Source organism: Porites lutea, chromosome 4 (genome assembly GCF_958299795.1).
Source record: "Porites lutea chromosome 4, jaPorLute2.1, whole genome shotgun sequence".
Classification (NCBI taxonomy): Eukaryota; Metazoa; Cnidaria; class Anthozoa; order Scleractinia; family Poritidae; genus Porites; species Porites lutea.
In genome coordinates, this window is record NC_133204.1 from 36,185,164 (window position 1) to 36,202,011 (window position 16,848).

The following is a 16,848-nucleotide window of genomic DNA, read 5'->3' on the forward strand; positions in this document are numbered from 1 at the left end:
TTGCACCCTCGATCTCAGAGGAAATGGGTTGTATGGGTTCTTGAATACTGACCTTACAATAAACTTTACCACCAGTTATTTTATTTACCTACGCATTTATTTATTCATCTACATTTTTATTATCAACCGGGCCGTAGATGTTAACCACATTTTACAGCCCTGTAGCTTGCATCACATCCTTTATCTCAGGCTAGCTGCGGAATGAAAAATGATCTTAACATGGCACCAACGTCGCTTGATAAGTGTGATATAGTCGTACTATCACATATGCCTACGGCCAGAAAGTAGACACTTTTTTAATTATCAGTTTTCTTCCTAGGTCGGATTCTAAATAATTTTTACAGTAAATGCCCGCAATATTCTGATATTTCCTCTACTTTACATCCCTCGACACAACATTCTTCAGTGTAGGTCGTTCTTTGTGCTTCAGCAAGGTCGGATTCCCTTCTTGCTAATTTCTTGAGAAAGCCATTGGCTTCTATCTTTGATTTTACCAAGTCTGAAAACAAACAAACCAGCATTGTGAATTGATGATAGATTGAGTACGAACGGGTGGCCAGGAAATTTTAGAAGTTGTTGTTGTTTCTAGACAACAGCCAGCCACGTCGACTGATTAGACGGCAGTGCCACAGTCAAATTAAACTGCAAGGCTATTACGAGCAAAAAGTGGTGGAAAGCCAAACGAATGCTGGCTACATACATGCGACGCATGCGTAATAACAACCTGAGGGCCCAGTTGCTCGAAGCATGGTTAGCGTTAACCAGCGTTTAATACCTTGACAACGTATTGGTTTTGATACTGCTTAACCAATGGTTAAAGCTAACCATGCTTTGAGCAACTCAGCCCTGGAGATTAGGTTTATGGCTCCTATTGTCGACCGCAATTAAACAACATTTCTACAGGCTTATGGCAGAGTTACGATTTAGAAAAGGAGCTGTTAAAAACGGCTTATTTCTTACCTTCCCTTCTTATACTGCGTTTACGAACGTGGAATGAGCAATGGTTTTCCAAAAGCTTGTAAAACTCGTAAGGCCTCCAGCAATGTTTGATGTCATATTGCTTACCAGCAGAAAAGTTTACTTGTACAACAGCCACTAAAATACACATCAGAAGAAGAGAATTGACACAGCCGTTCATCGTGCTACAAAAGAAGATAAAAGTATACGATATTATAAGAGTTGCAGTTCAAATCAGTGAAATTTATCCGTTTCAGTGTCTTCACGGTACATGCTTTCGGTAGTGGTTTGTAGTGGCCGGTTTTTGTTTGAAGCCGCTGGGATGGCTTCCACCTTTTTATCATAAGATTGAACCGAGAGGAAATTCTTTTACACATCGCCGGAGGGTCGGAGGAATTACGATTTTTGTTCGCTCTCGATCGAATATCAGTGTAATGGAGGCTGCTTCGTTTTTGAATGATGCAGTTAGTTTGCAAATACCAAGAGGAACTCGTACAATTGATGCTATTAAATATTGGCCGGGGTAGTAAAGGAGAATCAGTAAACGTCAACTCACTGGTAAATTCAGTGCTTAGGAGAACGTTGGCTGCTAGGTAGAATTACAAGTAACCTTAAGCAACCAGTATTTGTAGGTCTACCTCATAATTTGACTTTGATTATATTTGCGGAAATCAACACCATTTTAAAGTGATGAACTTTTATCTATCCGGTAAAACGTCTGATGTAAATGCACTCCGGCAAGGAAATCCCAATTTAGCAGAACTGACGCACAAGCTAAAGCGGTGTATTTGGAACAAGCTCAGAGTTCAATGGGCTGTCCGGGTAGTTTTGGATCAAAATACAAACAACGACAAGCCGTTTCCATTGTTATTTTCTTAACGTTCAAGATTTGTGACACTGGTCAATAAAATGGATTTACTCAGGTTTGCCGCAAATTGAGTAAACGTATTAAGGCACGTTTAACTCTAAATAACAACGCATAACAGTTTTCTTTTTTTCCATATGTATATTTGTTTCTACTGCAAATCTTCGATATTCAAAAATTTGCTCAGTTGTTTGCAAAGTTAGCAGATGAGTAAAAATGCAGGCAAACATGATTCCATTGAAAGATTTATCTCCGTGAACATCAGAACAGGGTAGTGCCACGGAGGAAAAATATATCAGTATCAAATTGATAATTTCGCAAATGAGACATTTCAAGATAAATTCGGTATCTCCACAGGCATGGCCATGTAATATCCATTGTTTTAGCGGGTAATTATCTCTCATCAACCGAATATTCAGCGTTGACGCACGCTAAGTTTGATAAAAGTATATTATTCTATATTTAACTCTCAAGCTGATTACGAGGGAAAATAGTTTTCGCTAGCATCCTTAAGTTCTCTGAAGACTGAAAAATAAAAACGATTTCCATTGCAACTGCAAATGGCTGCAACTGAAAAAAAATCAGCACCACTGGGGTGTCACAGTCAACGTTGAATAGCTTTCTTTCTAGTTCCCTGAGTGGTTGGAGATCGAACTCAATCGGCGTGTTTGTCGAAGACTCATGAGAATATCAGTTTAAGTACTCGGGGGGATTCAGTTGTCAGTCAAGCAGTTACGGACTCGGCCCATTAGTTTTTTTCATATTTCAGTTTCAGAATGAGGCATGCAACTCTTATTAAAACAGTTATTAAGTTCTCTTAACTACAGAAAAAAGGTGTCCATACAAATGAAAAACCGCGCAACTGTTGGCTCGTTTGAATTTTAAAAGAAATGCGTTGGAACTTTGTATCAGCAGCTATCGATGAATATTCACTTTGAGACCGTCTCATTGCCGCGGTTGGAAGACCTTCGGAAATCGAAGAAATTCGCAGTTTCCACTGGAAAAAGAACAGCCGTAATCAGTAATAAAGGAAATAAAGGTGAAAATTCATCGCAGGGATTCTTGCCAACTTATTGATATTCCTTCACATTTCTTACAAATTTCGGCAGATGTCACTGGGTTCTCTGTGCTTTAGCTAAACTGCCGCTCAAAATCAGTTCTCTAAATAAGGTCCACTGCGAATTTGATACATTGGGGAGAAAAAACTACAATTTGCCTTCAATACAGTACAATATAGAAACAACTCGGCCTTATAGGAGACAATCTGAATGACTTTACTTTACGCCAGATGCCCAAGTACTATAGCAAAAAAAATAAGTCGGCTTGTTTTTGGAATAGCTTTCCTCTCCGTTTAAAGGTGATGTTACATGGGACGATTTGTAACGACGATTTTTAACGCAACACAGCATTACAGCATTGTTGCAACATTGTTTCGAATGGTTGCAACATTGTTCAAAACAGCAACGCTGTGTTACGCTGAAAATCATCGTTGCAACTCGTCTCGTGTAACATCAGACACGCTTCAATAGCTTTTCCGCGCAACAGAGAACTCATCCGAGGGGGATAAGCAGGTACCGGGCTTCGCTTATCGGTCAAACTCCTATTGCAAAAAGAGAGGCGGCGGCTTGTATAGGAAAGGCGGAAATAGATAGTACGAAACAGAGTGCAAGCAAAGAAAATGTATTTTAACACTGCATGTGTGACTTCGTGAGTGGAGTTTATACTCAAAACTTCCAGCTGATCATACTTTAAAATATTTTTAAACTCTGAAGTTGCATTTCCTTTTATCATACAGTGCTTTTAATTCAGTATTCTCTGAATTGAAGGATTAGAAGCATCTGTACAAATGCAAACCAGATTACTTTGGCGAATGATATGTTAAAAGTATTCGTTTTCAAATTCAGTGTTATCTCTAGATTCTTCCCTTCAATTGTTTAATAAATTATCCGTTTTCAGCATATGACAATCAAATTAACCCACCGACGAGTTGGAATTCCCAGCAGAAATGCGGCCTCAGTTCCGGCTAACTGCAGCTATTAAAATCACTAATATCTCATTCAAACCACTTTATTTCCTGACTCTCAATTGTGCCCTTTTGTCATTTTGCCTTATTTTATTTTTCAACATGTACACGCAGTTAATAAAACAAAATTAAAAATTGTCTGCGAACGCAATTAGAATGATTTTGTTATGTTGCTTTAAAGAAAATGAATAACTGTTCCTTAAAAGCAGGCGCTTCACTTGCCCGAAAAGCACTCAAAGGCACGTTAAATTTAGAACTGAAATAGTTAAAAAGGCACCCTGCTAATTTTCCATGTTATGGCAGTTTAAGCATAATTTTACCAAGGCCGACTACGTAAGAGTTGACTACCCTTTGATTTTTGCTTCGTATCGTGAGTTCAAGCGGCGCACATAAGTCAAGAGGCGGGACTCTGTTTTTACTCGAGCTGGCAAATTTGCGACAAAAGAGTCAATAAGGTTTTACTACCGAACGGTCAGTGATCAACAAGTTCTTATAACAAAAAAAATAAATATCATTCATGATGCCAGCGATTTTCATCATCAATGGACTTACCCAAGTGAAATTTAAACAATTTATCTCAAACCGCGAAATCTTTTCACCAGTTTCTCATGCAACAATGAATGCTAACAGCTATGGCGTCAATACCAGCTTGGTGGTGCGAGACTAATTCTCGAGATAATCCATCAAACGAGCGTGCTGAACAAGTAAAATAATCTTTAAAACATTAGAGATATGCTTTAAAAGTGTTTTGCTTTTTAACGTTCATTTCACCAGATACAATACTGCACGGGTGTATACGGCTACCATCCTGAGTTTGTCGGACTTTATTTCGTGAAAGACTTTGAACTCAAGGTATAACAATAAAATTGAAAAAACTGGCTCTATTAGCAGAACGCTCTTTTGTGGAAAAAAAAAGAAATCTGTGGCACCTTTTGTTTTGAAACAATCATAGTCAAGGGTTTTTTCAGTTCGTTGCCTTTTCAGTTTTTCTTGCAGCTTTTGTTCTAGCGCTATGACTCAGCCGAGTATAAAACACTGCGAGTTTTAAGACAAGTTTTAAAATCCTTTCAAGGAGTTTGCATGCATAAACAGATGAATCAAACAACGTTGTGACACGTCTTAGACGGCTAAAACACATGCGTCTGTTCATAAAACTGAATCATAATTCACATCTTAAATTTTCCAGCGTGTTTAAATGATCGTTCGGCTTTTATCTATCAGTTAGTTAGGCTGCCCCAACCGAATACGCACAAATTAAACCAGTGGTATTTCACATGTACTTGCCAAAACTTTGGCTAAATTAGGCACGCGCTCACTTACTTCAGCAGATACACACAAAAACGGCTGTCAATCTACCCCATATGGAAACTAATCTTACCGAGCAAAAAAAAAAACGATAATAATCAAATCATGTTCCAACATACGAAAGCCCGGCGTAAGACGTTGTGAAGATGATGGCTGTACTAGACAGGATTTTTTATAGCCGAAGACAACAAGAATGCGATAGAATGTTACATTATAGAGTATTCCTCACCTGTTGAATGGAATGATTTTTTTTTCTAGCTGTAAACAAATATAGAAATCAGCGGCGCACGGCAGCTTTTTCGCTAACGGCTTTTAAATTTTCCAGAAGATTAGACAATTTACCGTACTAACGAATTCAAAATTGGCTTTATAACGTGCACTCGTTGCCAAGGTGATTAAAAGATGGAATTTCTAAAATAGACTCAGCTGATAAACTAAAAGATCATATTAATATCCAAGAACTGTTTGCAAATGACACCGGATTTTGCAGGATAGACTATTGTCAACAAAGATGTATTGTATTTTTTTCATGAAATAGATATTAATTCGTTGAATCATCGCATAGTTCCGTCGTTAAGAAGTGTTCGTATTGTATTCGGCGTACAGTGCAGAATGTCTTTTATACCTGCTATATTCTGGGGGATGCTAAACTTATATTAAAGAGGAGCATTAAATAAATTAGAAAGAGGTGCGTTATTAAAACAACATCGCTAATGAATAGGTGTGTGTACGTAAAATTTGACAACAAAAGCCCAGCTTAAGAATCGAGATAATTCAATGTCTTCGCGTTTACCTTGGCCAAATATTCAGACACCTTTCACAATGTGCTCAACTTTTTTTTTCTTTTTTTTTTTCATTATCTGATTTTAATTTTACTCCATCTAAGCTTGAAATATTGGCTATAGAAGGATTTATTTTCAGTCCAGCTTTTACTTACGTATCCTGTCAAAGGTGCTTACCGGTATATTCATGCATTATAGTACAGCATGAATAACTTGGTTTTCGAATATAATCTGCGTTGATTATTTCTCAGTTACAAATGCCAGACCAACCTTATAACACAGAGCCGAATTAAACTACTTTCAATTATTTCGATTGGGTTTTAAATGAAATTTATAACAAAAAATGAACTAAATAATCTGAATGGCGAGAAGAAGTTAAGAATAATTGTTTTGATTCTTTGTGGTCATATTATTTGAATTAATTCATTTGTGATTCCCGAGCAGACAGAATCTAGATTTGACAGAAACGAGAGTATTTCTAAGAATATACCACTTATCTGCTTTTATCTCAGAATTGTGTCGGCCTAGAAGTTATTACTGATTCCTTCTAGAATGTAATCTAATAGGTTTCGATTTGAAAACAGTTTATGTTACAAATGAAGACCTCTTCGTTTTTTCTTTTTTTATCAGAACGATTGGATATACAGGGACTTTAAAATTATTTTTTTCCACAGTACAGTGTATCAAACAATACATCATTTTTACTGTCAATATGTATGTTACGAAGTGAAATAGTGAGAGTTTTGCTCCTATCGATGCTTCAGACATGTCCTAATGTCCCTAGCTGCGCATGCGTCAGGTAAAATGCTGAGATATTCCGTCTTTATGATTTAATCAGTTGGCAATAACGAAAATCGCTATTTATTACCCTTCATTTCCTTTCAATGTTAAGTAGTAGTGAAAAAATCGTCTAATCCAATTGACCTATCCCTCGCACTTTGATCTCAATTCAGCTTCAGATTTTGGTCAGCCGACTAAAAAATAATATATTTCGTCTTTCGCGGCAAAGCTAGGATCCAAGTCTCTCCGCTAATCTAACCTTTTTAGAAGTACAGTGAAACCTGTATTAAGCGGACACCCTCTATTAAGCGGACAGTAGCGGAAGTCCCAAAATTTATTTGAAACTAAACCTAACCCTAACCCTTATTTACTTTAAATGAAACCTTTATCATGAGCGGACACCTCTATTAAGCGGAAGCGGACACCTAAAAAGTACCTGAAACGATAATTTCTATCGTTACCAACCTGTATTAAACGGACACTTGTAATCAAATTCCACCACTCAAAATGCCAGACCCGGAAATGCGAAAGATTGCCCCAAATTGCCACCCACAACTTTTTTGATTTTTACATTAAAAAACGTGACTTGTCGAACTTATTTGATTAGTTTCACAGTACAGTATTGTTTTCTATTTCGTTTTGTTTGTATAGAGCTTGTTTCACTCATCTGATTTCTTCAAATTTGAGTTGCAATCTATGTTTACGGTACTTTGATCAATTGGTTCACTTTTATAAAGAAACCGTGAATGCAAACGTATATCGAAAAGTCTCTGAGAGTATTCTTAACATTTCCACTGTTCATTTGAATGGCATTTGACACCTCATATGACGTTATCTATCACAACCTGTATTAGGCGGACACCCTGTATTAAGCGGACACTACAGCATTCCCCAAGGGTGTCCGCTTAAAACAGGTTTCACTGTAGTTTAGTTTGGTCAAACCTTATTAGCCCCGGCCACTCGGCCAGCAAGCCGTACTAAAGCAGTATCATGAGAACTTTCCCAATTTTGCTTTGTAGATTCACTCGATGATGTACAGAATGGCCTCTCAAGAGAAAGAGAGAGAAACATAAAATCTTCCAAAACTGTCAGCAAAGTATTGGGCGATTATTTCCTACATCAAACTTTCAAACTTTAAAACACTGGCATCGTTTTAAAGATTAAGTATTTTATTCCACATCTTTCTTATACATGCTTTATCACGGACTTACAGTGTTTTTTGTGAACTAATGTAGCATGAAAAGGAACGGCTGTAACAAGATCAGGCAGAGGGATTTAAATGATACAACGTTTGGCCTTCTCAGTGTTGGTCAGCAATGGCCTACGGTTTCTCAAGACATAGAGCCAAGACCAATTATTGTAATCAGTTCACTTTTATTGAAGAATTTAACATGTTTTTACATGCGTCTCCTTTTCCAAAGTCTTGTAAAAATCTTTTTTCGTCTATTGATCACAGTTTTGTTCTTCTCTTCATGATTACTCACTAACAAGGATATGGAATTCCTTCTTCGTAATATAAATTACACTATTCTGTTATAAATTAAATTGCAACGTTGAGCCAAATGGGAATGCAATATTCACTGATTCGTTTGTCTACTCTTAAAACTAATGTACCAAATTGTTTTTAGTGTCATTATTAATTATTCATTTATTTACCGTATTTCCTCGAATAATAGCCGTCCCTCGATTAATCGCCCCCCTTTGACGGAAATGTTTAAAATAATCTCCTTTCTCGAATAATCGCTCTCCCCCGCCTCCCACGACAGTACGTAACCCGCTATCGATACCCTGGAGTCTGGTACAGCAAAACTGATCAGTGACGACGCCGAGGATATTGACAATGAAAATTAATCAAGGAACCAAATTTGGAACACTTAAAAAGCCTATGTTCAGTTTCTTTGATGTGATTATCTTCTGATTTAATGGGAAAACAGAATAAAGTATTTAGGGCACGACTTTCAGTGAACAATACCTGAAAATAATCGCCTTCCCTCGAACATTTTCCCCCTTTTGGCGCGAAAAAAGAAATAATCGCCCCCGGCTATTATTCGAGGAAATACGGTATTTGCTTATATTTTTTTTGTTTGTTTTTAATTTATTTATATGAAACTACACAATGTTCCAAGACTTCTTCTTTACGACATCCCTCTAAGCAGCATTCTTCATAAAACAATGGATAATTTGTAACATATGTGATGGTAGATTTTCGAAGAAAACTTCGTGCTTTTTCTGGAGATTGTAAAAAATTCTGATCTGCACAAAAACAGAGTAAAGAGGCCATAAGCGAGTAAATTGAATATGTAATTTTCATTTCATTCTTAACTCACTGTACACGTAAAAAAACCTACCAGTTAAAACTCTTTTCCTCTTCTTTCGGCAAATGTAATTTAAAATATATTCAACATCTGATGGAGATTTGCAAATTTTAACTTCATATTTTGTTCCTTCGTTTTGTTTGATTTTCTGATAACCAGCGACGAGCGGCCTCTCAATGCAAAATAGAATTACTACTGTCGCTAGCGACATGATGAAGGTGGTAGACAGACACATTGACTTCCTGAAAAATGCAACAAGACGAAGATAAGTTTAGTGACGTGAAACGGCTTTCCTCTAATTTCCACTGGTCAGCTGCCTTTTTGCGTAACACCTAAGGGCATGCGCAACGATTTCTTGCAAACAAAAGTGAGCGAGATACCGTTCACGCATCCGTTGATCACGAAGCCTCTAAATATTAAATCTTGGATGAGAAAATTCGGCGAGACGAGCCGTCTTTATAATTGCTAAAAGCAACATTTCTAAGCAACGAAACAGCAAGTGCTTTGAATATATATAATTATAGTGACGTGGAACTCAAGTGGAATTCTACTGTGAAAATCCGCACCGCAGTTTCGACTGAGTGTAATAATAAAATTGGTTGGACAAATTTTCCTGCCTTTGAAGTGAAAATACTGATTGGAAACAAAAGTCAAACTCTGAAAAACAGAATATTTTTTCCATGTAGCGGAACAAAATGTAGACCAAAACGATAATTATATGGATGAGTTTCTGATGATGAGTTGCATCGTGGCCTTTCAACTAAATTCCATGAACTGAATTATATTGAATGAAAAGACTGAACAATAATAAAAGCATTGTTAAACAAACGTCAGTTACATGACAAAGTTTCATTTTTTGGCTGAAGAGCTTTTTTGGAACTTCTTTAATTTACACACAAAAAGTCGAGAGCGACTCAGGCAAAAAACGATCATTTTAGTATTCATTACGTTTGGACGGAAAGTAGCAGAGCTTTTATCCTAAATGGTAACGAAAATAAAGATGATCAAATAGAGAGAAGACTATACTGAGGACTACAAAGGATCTAACTGGCGTGATGAATCAAGGTTAAGATCAAAACAAAACGAAACTTTACAACTTACATGATCAGTGTATGGCGAGTCAGTCTTACTGAGATTTTAAGCTTCAAAACTTCCAATAAACAAATAGTAAGAAATAGCTTTACGTCTAGGAGTTGGTGTGACGGCCGTGGGTCGCACAAAACCAGGAGCTTCAAAAGTGACAACGGTATTGTTTAGCTGTCGTGGTCAGATAACAGCGCGTATTTTGATGATAACACCCTAATTGGTTGCCGTGTGCACCTGTTTTTTAAACACGTGGAGCAAAATTAGCTGCAAAGATCTTAAATGATCATCACTTTTACAAAATGAACGTGGTGATCAAGTTTAAAAATGAATGGATATAAGATGGTTGTGTTAGTGACAAGTATAATTATTTAGCAGAAAAAAAAACCTAGGCTATCTGATTGTATTTTTTAGAATTCACAAAGCCATAAAATAAATTGATTCCGATAAATAAATGAATTGTGATGTTTCCTTTCTACATGCGTGGGTTTTCATATCTGTTTCGATAAATCAAATGCGTCAATCTTAAACTGAAATGTGATCAGTTTAAAATAGTGTCTTAAAGAAAAGTAAAAATTTTTTTCCAAAACTGTTGTTTTAAAGAGTTCTTTGTTTAAGTCAGTAAAATTTGAATTTTTGCCTATATGTAATTTCATTTACTTCTTAACGAAAGAAGTATTGATCGAGAAAAATTTAAGCAATAAACGGGTAGTGATGTTGCTGAATTTTGTTGTCTGTTTCTCAGGCCATTTCTTTCGTCCTTCTATTACTAAAGCCTCACCCGCAGGAAAATTTTTGACCGATTTTGCTCGAATAAGAATTTGATTTGTTTTTCTGCATGGCAAGCTTAAGAAGCTTCAGTTCTAGATATTAGCATATGAAAACGTTTAGGGATCGATGGTTTTTAACCTACTTAATCATCCAGTCTTCAGGATAATGACAGTTTTGCGTTTCGTTGACCATTAATTTTAATTAATTGACCTAAAAAAACCTGTAAGCCTTAACGTTATTTCCGCACCTTTTCCCACAGCCAAAAAATAATCTTTAGAATCATGATAGTATACAGTTTGTTATCGAGAGTCTATTTTTAAACCCTCAGGCTAAAAATACAACTTTAACAAAAAGGTCAATTTTTACCTACTAGAAATAAGTCTACTGACGGAGATCGGTAATTCTGATTAGAATTCTCATCTGATTATTATTCTGAAAGGCTTGTGGCATGCGTAACTAGTACATAACAATCTCAATTATAAAGAATATTTTGCGGTGGGTTGATTATCAAGAGGGATATAGGAAGCGGTAAGAGATATTAACGACAAAGTTTTTAGAATTAGCAATGCCTTTTGTAAAACAATGAGTATCAAAGCTATGTTACAACGCCAATTAGCTTGCATGATCAACACTGATATGATTCCTTCTCTCATAAAAGAGCTTTCAAAACGTGCCATATATTATGCCAATTTCGCCTTCTTAACTCTCACATCTGCTGCTCAAGACAAAGAATAAAGCGTCTAAGTGACTTAAGCCACGGAAAGTGTCCTTTTCTTCAACAGTTTAGCTCTTTAATAATCGCAAAATTGTAGCGTGCAAAATAAATACAAGAACAACGACTAAATTTACTAATTACCTTGTGACCGAATCAATTAAACATACACTTAGTTTTCCTGCAACTATTAAGACCGCGCGACTAGGTCAAACTGCCTGTTCCTTAATTAATCCTTATTTTTTGCTCTGCTACTTTGTATTTAGTTTGGTTTGTCGACAACAGCTATCACCTTGCTGAACGTTTCTTATTGCGCTCAGTAGATTGGAAGAGTATTTGTCATAGTGCAATTTTTAACTTGTTTCTCAAACTCATAGCAATTCATAAAGAAAATACAAAGGAAATTAATGTTTAATGAGTGTTTGAAAATCAGATGAAAAACTGCTCATTTTTGCATCTTTAATTTCTCTGTATAAACTCATTTTGTTTGAGAAGTAATATCAAGCATTCGACGCAGTGTTTCCTCACCAGATGAAACGCCTCGAAGTTTGTCAAAAATACTCCGCTGCGTGTCGTATTTTCAACTCTCTTCTCAATGTTTCATCTGGTGATGAAACACTGCGTCTCATGCTTGATATTTTCCTTGTTTCAAACTCATTGTTTTAATTACCATACCCCGAAATGAAAAAAAAAATTGTGCGCCAGTGTTGGCCATTTCTTCCTATGCGACAAAACAAGCCATAGGCCAAGCCAAGACTCCATCAGTCCGTCTCAAGTCAAACAATTTACTGCTTTCCACATATGTTTTTTCTTAGTAAGGCCCGGTTCAAACGTTGAATTTCAGATTTGCCGATTTAATGCTAATGAGGAGAATCTATTGTACTTGCCCTTTTAAATTAGGTTCAGCACATTGTGAAACGGTTTAACTGAACCTAATTAAAAATACCAAGCGAATTAATTGAGGTCATAACACATCACATGTGTTTGACAGTGGACGTTAATTTGATCCAGAAACGCCAATGTATGATTTTTTATCAAGGAAAAGCAAAGTATTTGCATTACTTTTCCTATTAGGAAAATTACACCAAGTCTTGCTGCAGATGGGAAGCCCTTTTAACTAACCGCGTAGTCCTGAGCTCTCCTGTCCAGTCCCCCGATGCCTAGGAGGATCGTCATGGCACGCTTCACGCTTCACGCTTCACGCTTCACGCTTCACGCTTCACGCGAACGATAACCAATCTCTTCCTTCCCAGAGACACAAGAACCTTTGTTGGAGCGCGGTCAAACGAGATATTTTTGCAAAAGGAAAGCCGCAAAAGTACTTCAAATAAAGCTAAGGTTGTCATTTTGCCTTCTCAAAGTATAATATATTACCATTATTCCATGTGCTAAACTAGCGTTAATTATCTTTTAGAAAATAAACAAGAATAAATTTGTATCAGAAAAGACAACTAGCTGAGTGATGTCGGCGTCATATGAAGAGACAGGACGCGAGAAACGTTTAATCAGTGAAAAAAACAACCCTCATTATTGAAAAAAGAAAATGAAAAGATGGCTGCAGGTGATGATTCCCTAGTAAAAGAGACTGACCTATATTTCAGTGAAACTTTAATAGCACACTGTAATTGTAACAAGTCAAGAAGAATACACACTCTTAAAATATTGGCGAGAAAAACTTTTTAACATCTTCCTGCATAAATGAAGCTTTGTTTCACGGCCGCCATTTTTCTTGTTACAGCTTTATAAATGTGCACAGTGAGATATGCGGTAAAAAATATTAAATTAACTGCAAAAACCAGGGACGAAGATCCTGCTAGTTGTAAAAGTTGGATCTCTAGAAAAGAGATCAAATCAGCAAAAATATAAAGAACCAAAAACGATAAGTGCAAAATTGATTCAGAACAACGTGTATTGTTTTTTCATAACAATACTGTATTTCGGCTGGCCATACCATCCTTCTTCAGGTTTACAGATGTTACTGAAATTATGTAGGAATCACAATATTATATAGATGGAGAATGTCGGAATAAAAATTGTTTAAAAGGGAGAGGCGGAAATGACGTACATCACAAAAACTGGAAAGGAAAAATATTAAGGATATGGACTACAATAATTCGTCACGGTGGTTTAAGCCATGAGATTCAAGAGTCATAGCCTTATCTATCAACGGCGACTCGCTGGCCTTACGAACTGAGTCACGTGAAGAATGAATTTTCTCTAGTGGGATTAACTGCATGTCAGTATGAGAATGGCGGGGAGAATGGTTAGAACGAGAGAGAAAGTGTTCAGAAACAGAGCAGGAGTACAGACGTAGCCCTAATCTTCGTGACCTTTTAGTTAAAGCACAATTGCCCGTGTCTCAAACAATCATTTTCCGCAAGACTCCTTCCGCTGTGGACGAAATTGTGCCACTTGTCCATACATTACTAACGGCCTCACAAGTTATACCTTTTACGCTACAACGGTGAAACACGCTCCATCACATCACACATTATATTACTTGTAACACTAAAAACGTGATCTACATAGTTCAATGTAACCTTTGTAATTTACAATATATAGGTGAAACTAAGCGACGTCCCAAGGACAGATTTAACGAACACAGACGTGCAGTCGACAAAACCAACATTAAATCTTAACCCTGACTGTTTCACCCCAGGCTCCGAGAAAGCTTCCGGTTTCAGGTCAGTAGTGTTCAACTCGTTAGGGTGAAGGTTTACAAAAATCGTCCATGTGCGCGTGCGCGGGTTTTTAAATGGATGGCTTCATTTCCCCAGCTGTTTATTCAGATAACCGGTAATTGGTCAGTTCAAGTTCTCTCAAAAAAGATAGTAGGGACCTTACGATCCAACAACGGCGACGTCCACGAAAACGTCGCTGAAAAATAGACTTCGCATCATTATAAACTTTTTCGAGATTATTCTAATTCGCCTTGTTACTTAAAAGAAGGGAATTTTGGCTGGAGCTCAAGAGAGATAGCCTGGGAGAGCATCCGTTTTTTTCGGCTATAGTTTCAATCGCCGAGAAAAGTGACGACCGGAAATACGTCTGCGGTTCGCAGGCTACAAGAGAGGGGACCGTGCTCCAGTTCTGACAGAGATGGTAGAATTTATCGCCTTGCCGTTCCTGTTCTCAAGTACACTTAAAATTTGCTCAGGAACAGCAAAGAAATGTACAAAAAAGCGTGATGCACGTGCAGAGTTGTTGTTTTACTCATTAAAACTATTGATATTGCTTTTTTGACGTTTTCCTTGCCGTCACCGTCGTAGTTCCGTAAGGTCCCTAGTTACCACGAACAAGGCCACTCGAACAACCTTTTTGTGTTTAAAGATATGTACAGCCCATTATCAGTTTTATTAAGGCTTTCAAGAATCATTAATTTGAATCACTATTCCCCGTCAACATTCTTTAAACAGGAATCAATATCATCCCTGCAAAGAATTTTTTTTTATCGAAGGAAAGACATTCATAATCCACTTAAAGCAGATTCGGACCCTGGGAGGTCGTTATTGACCAGGCTCGAGACTCATAGATACAACCAAGCCGCTAGAATTTTTATTTCATACTTTCATAATTAATAATACAACATATCCCAATGAGTACTCAGTTTTGAGTTAAATAATTGCCCTCTTTTTTTCCTTCCCGATACCGTTCCTCTTTCTTTTTGTTTCAGTACCTTCGTTTTTCTTACATTACTACACTCTTTTTTTTTTCAATAAGAATGTTGTTTTCTCGGCCCAGGCTGAATATTCTTATTCTTCTGCCGATTTTAGGCTGAAAATATTCTAGTATTATTCTTAGTTTATAGCTCATGACATTTCCGTTTTAGACTATATTGGGGGTATCAGTTATAGTTAGTGTATGTTTTCTCGTTTTGTTGCCTAGTTTTCCCCTTTAGAGAATGGAATAAGTGGAAAACATATAATTGTATTGTATTTACAGCTTTTGAACACAAAAATATATCCTTTTCAATATCTCAGTCTGGGGTTTATTCTTAAAATATTCTTAAAATTTTGCAAATTTCAGCCTTGAACAATTTTGGGTGGGCTTTCAGACTGGTGAATTTTTATTTGGAATAGATCAAAAGTGATATGAATCTTGCGAAACATACCTTTTGGAAACGGATGATAAGGCCCTCAGCAATTGTACTGAGTAAGCTACCGATTTTGGTATGAGGGAAAGAAGGCAGAGAGGCTTTTTGTTAGAGGTCTAACTCATAGATATCATGGTCAACGACAAAGAAAAAATTCAAGTTTGGGACAATATTCCGAGCCAGAGCCGGCAGAAAAGAGTGAGCCAATTATCACTTATTTTAGTTTTGACCTGGAGTTGTACTTCTAAGTCTGATAGACAGACGTCTCTGATAGACGAATCTCATGTGTTAGTTTTTCGATTCCTTGTTAACTCCTCTCGTTCTTTTCAATTGCATTTTTTTACGTGGCTAAAACGAGAAAAAAATAACCGCGACAGAACTGTTTGACAGAAAAGATCCAAACAGGCGTATGAGTCTTTGTTTACATTGTTATTATCCTCTATTCTATCTTAAATACCAGGTTTGTCTATTTTGATATCCGTTCGAGTGATATCTGTTTTAAGTGCGATTAAGACGCGATTATCCTACAGGATAGGGCTAACCGCCGGTTCCTTTATATGGCTTCTAATGGTATAAACTTCGCCCGCTGATCACTGTGCAGTGGGCAAGACATGTAGTAAAAACAAGAAAGTGACGGTTGCGCTCGTCTGGGAGGTGAAGTATTTTTGCTATCAGCGCTAGCGATGACTCGAGCGATGACGGTTTCTTCTTACATCAAGATCATCTACACAGTGAAGTCAGCGCATTGTATATTGGACCCAAAAAGGACCTTGTTAAGCCAATTACACTTAAGAATTGCTTTCTTTTGGCTTCATGGCTAATTCATTGTGACTGAAACACGTTCTTCATCGATACAAAAAGCATCATCTGGAAAAATTCTTTAGATAAAGTTAATAAACGGTTTGCACTTACTTGCAGATTGTGTAGCAGGATCTTTTGATTTTTCTCCGGAGTTTTTTAGCTGTCCCAACCGTTATCTTGCTTTGAACGATTTTCTGGAAATAACTCCGAGTTCGGCTAAGACGACCTCTCAAGAACACCAGTTAGTTGAATAAAAAAGGCGTGCTTTTTATAGCGTGTTTTATAAAGCCCATGGAGAGTTTCCTCATTGGGCGGAAAGGATATCACATTATTGACATATTTGAAGGAAAACGTTATCAAC

General features: G+C 37.0%; 2 long non-coding RNA genes across 3 annotated transcripts; both read right to left on the bottom strand.

Moving 5' to 3' along the window:
• Nucleotides 1-75: 75 nt before the first annotated feature.
• On the bottom strand, nt 76-16,737 carry LOC140935706 (uncharacterized). Of its 2 annotated transcripts, none has more exons than XR_012165238.1 (3): nt 16,599-16,737; nt 961-1,142; nt 76-499 (listed from the first exon to the last, which is right to left on the bottom strand). It is a non-coding gene; the product is annotated as an uncharacterized lncRNA (long non-coding RNA). The 2 variants fall into 2 exon arrangements; XR_012165239.1 differs by lacking the exon at nt 16,599-16,737 and adding an exon at nt 5,380-5,505.
• LOC140935513 (uncharacterized) lies at nt 8,527-10,310 on the bottom strand. The gene is made up of 3 exons (XR_012165219.1): nt 10,129-10,310; nt 9,061-9,269; nt 8,527-8,965 (listed from the first exon to the last, which is right to left on the bottom strand). It is a non-coding gene; the product is annotated as an uncharacterized lncRNA (long non-coding RNA).
• Nucleotides 16,738-16,848: the final 111 nt, after the last annotated feature.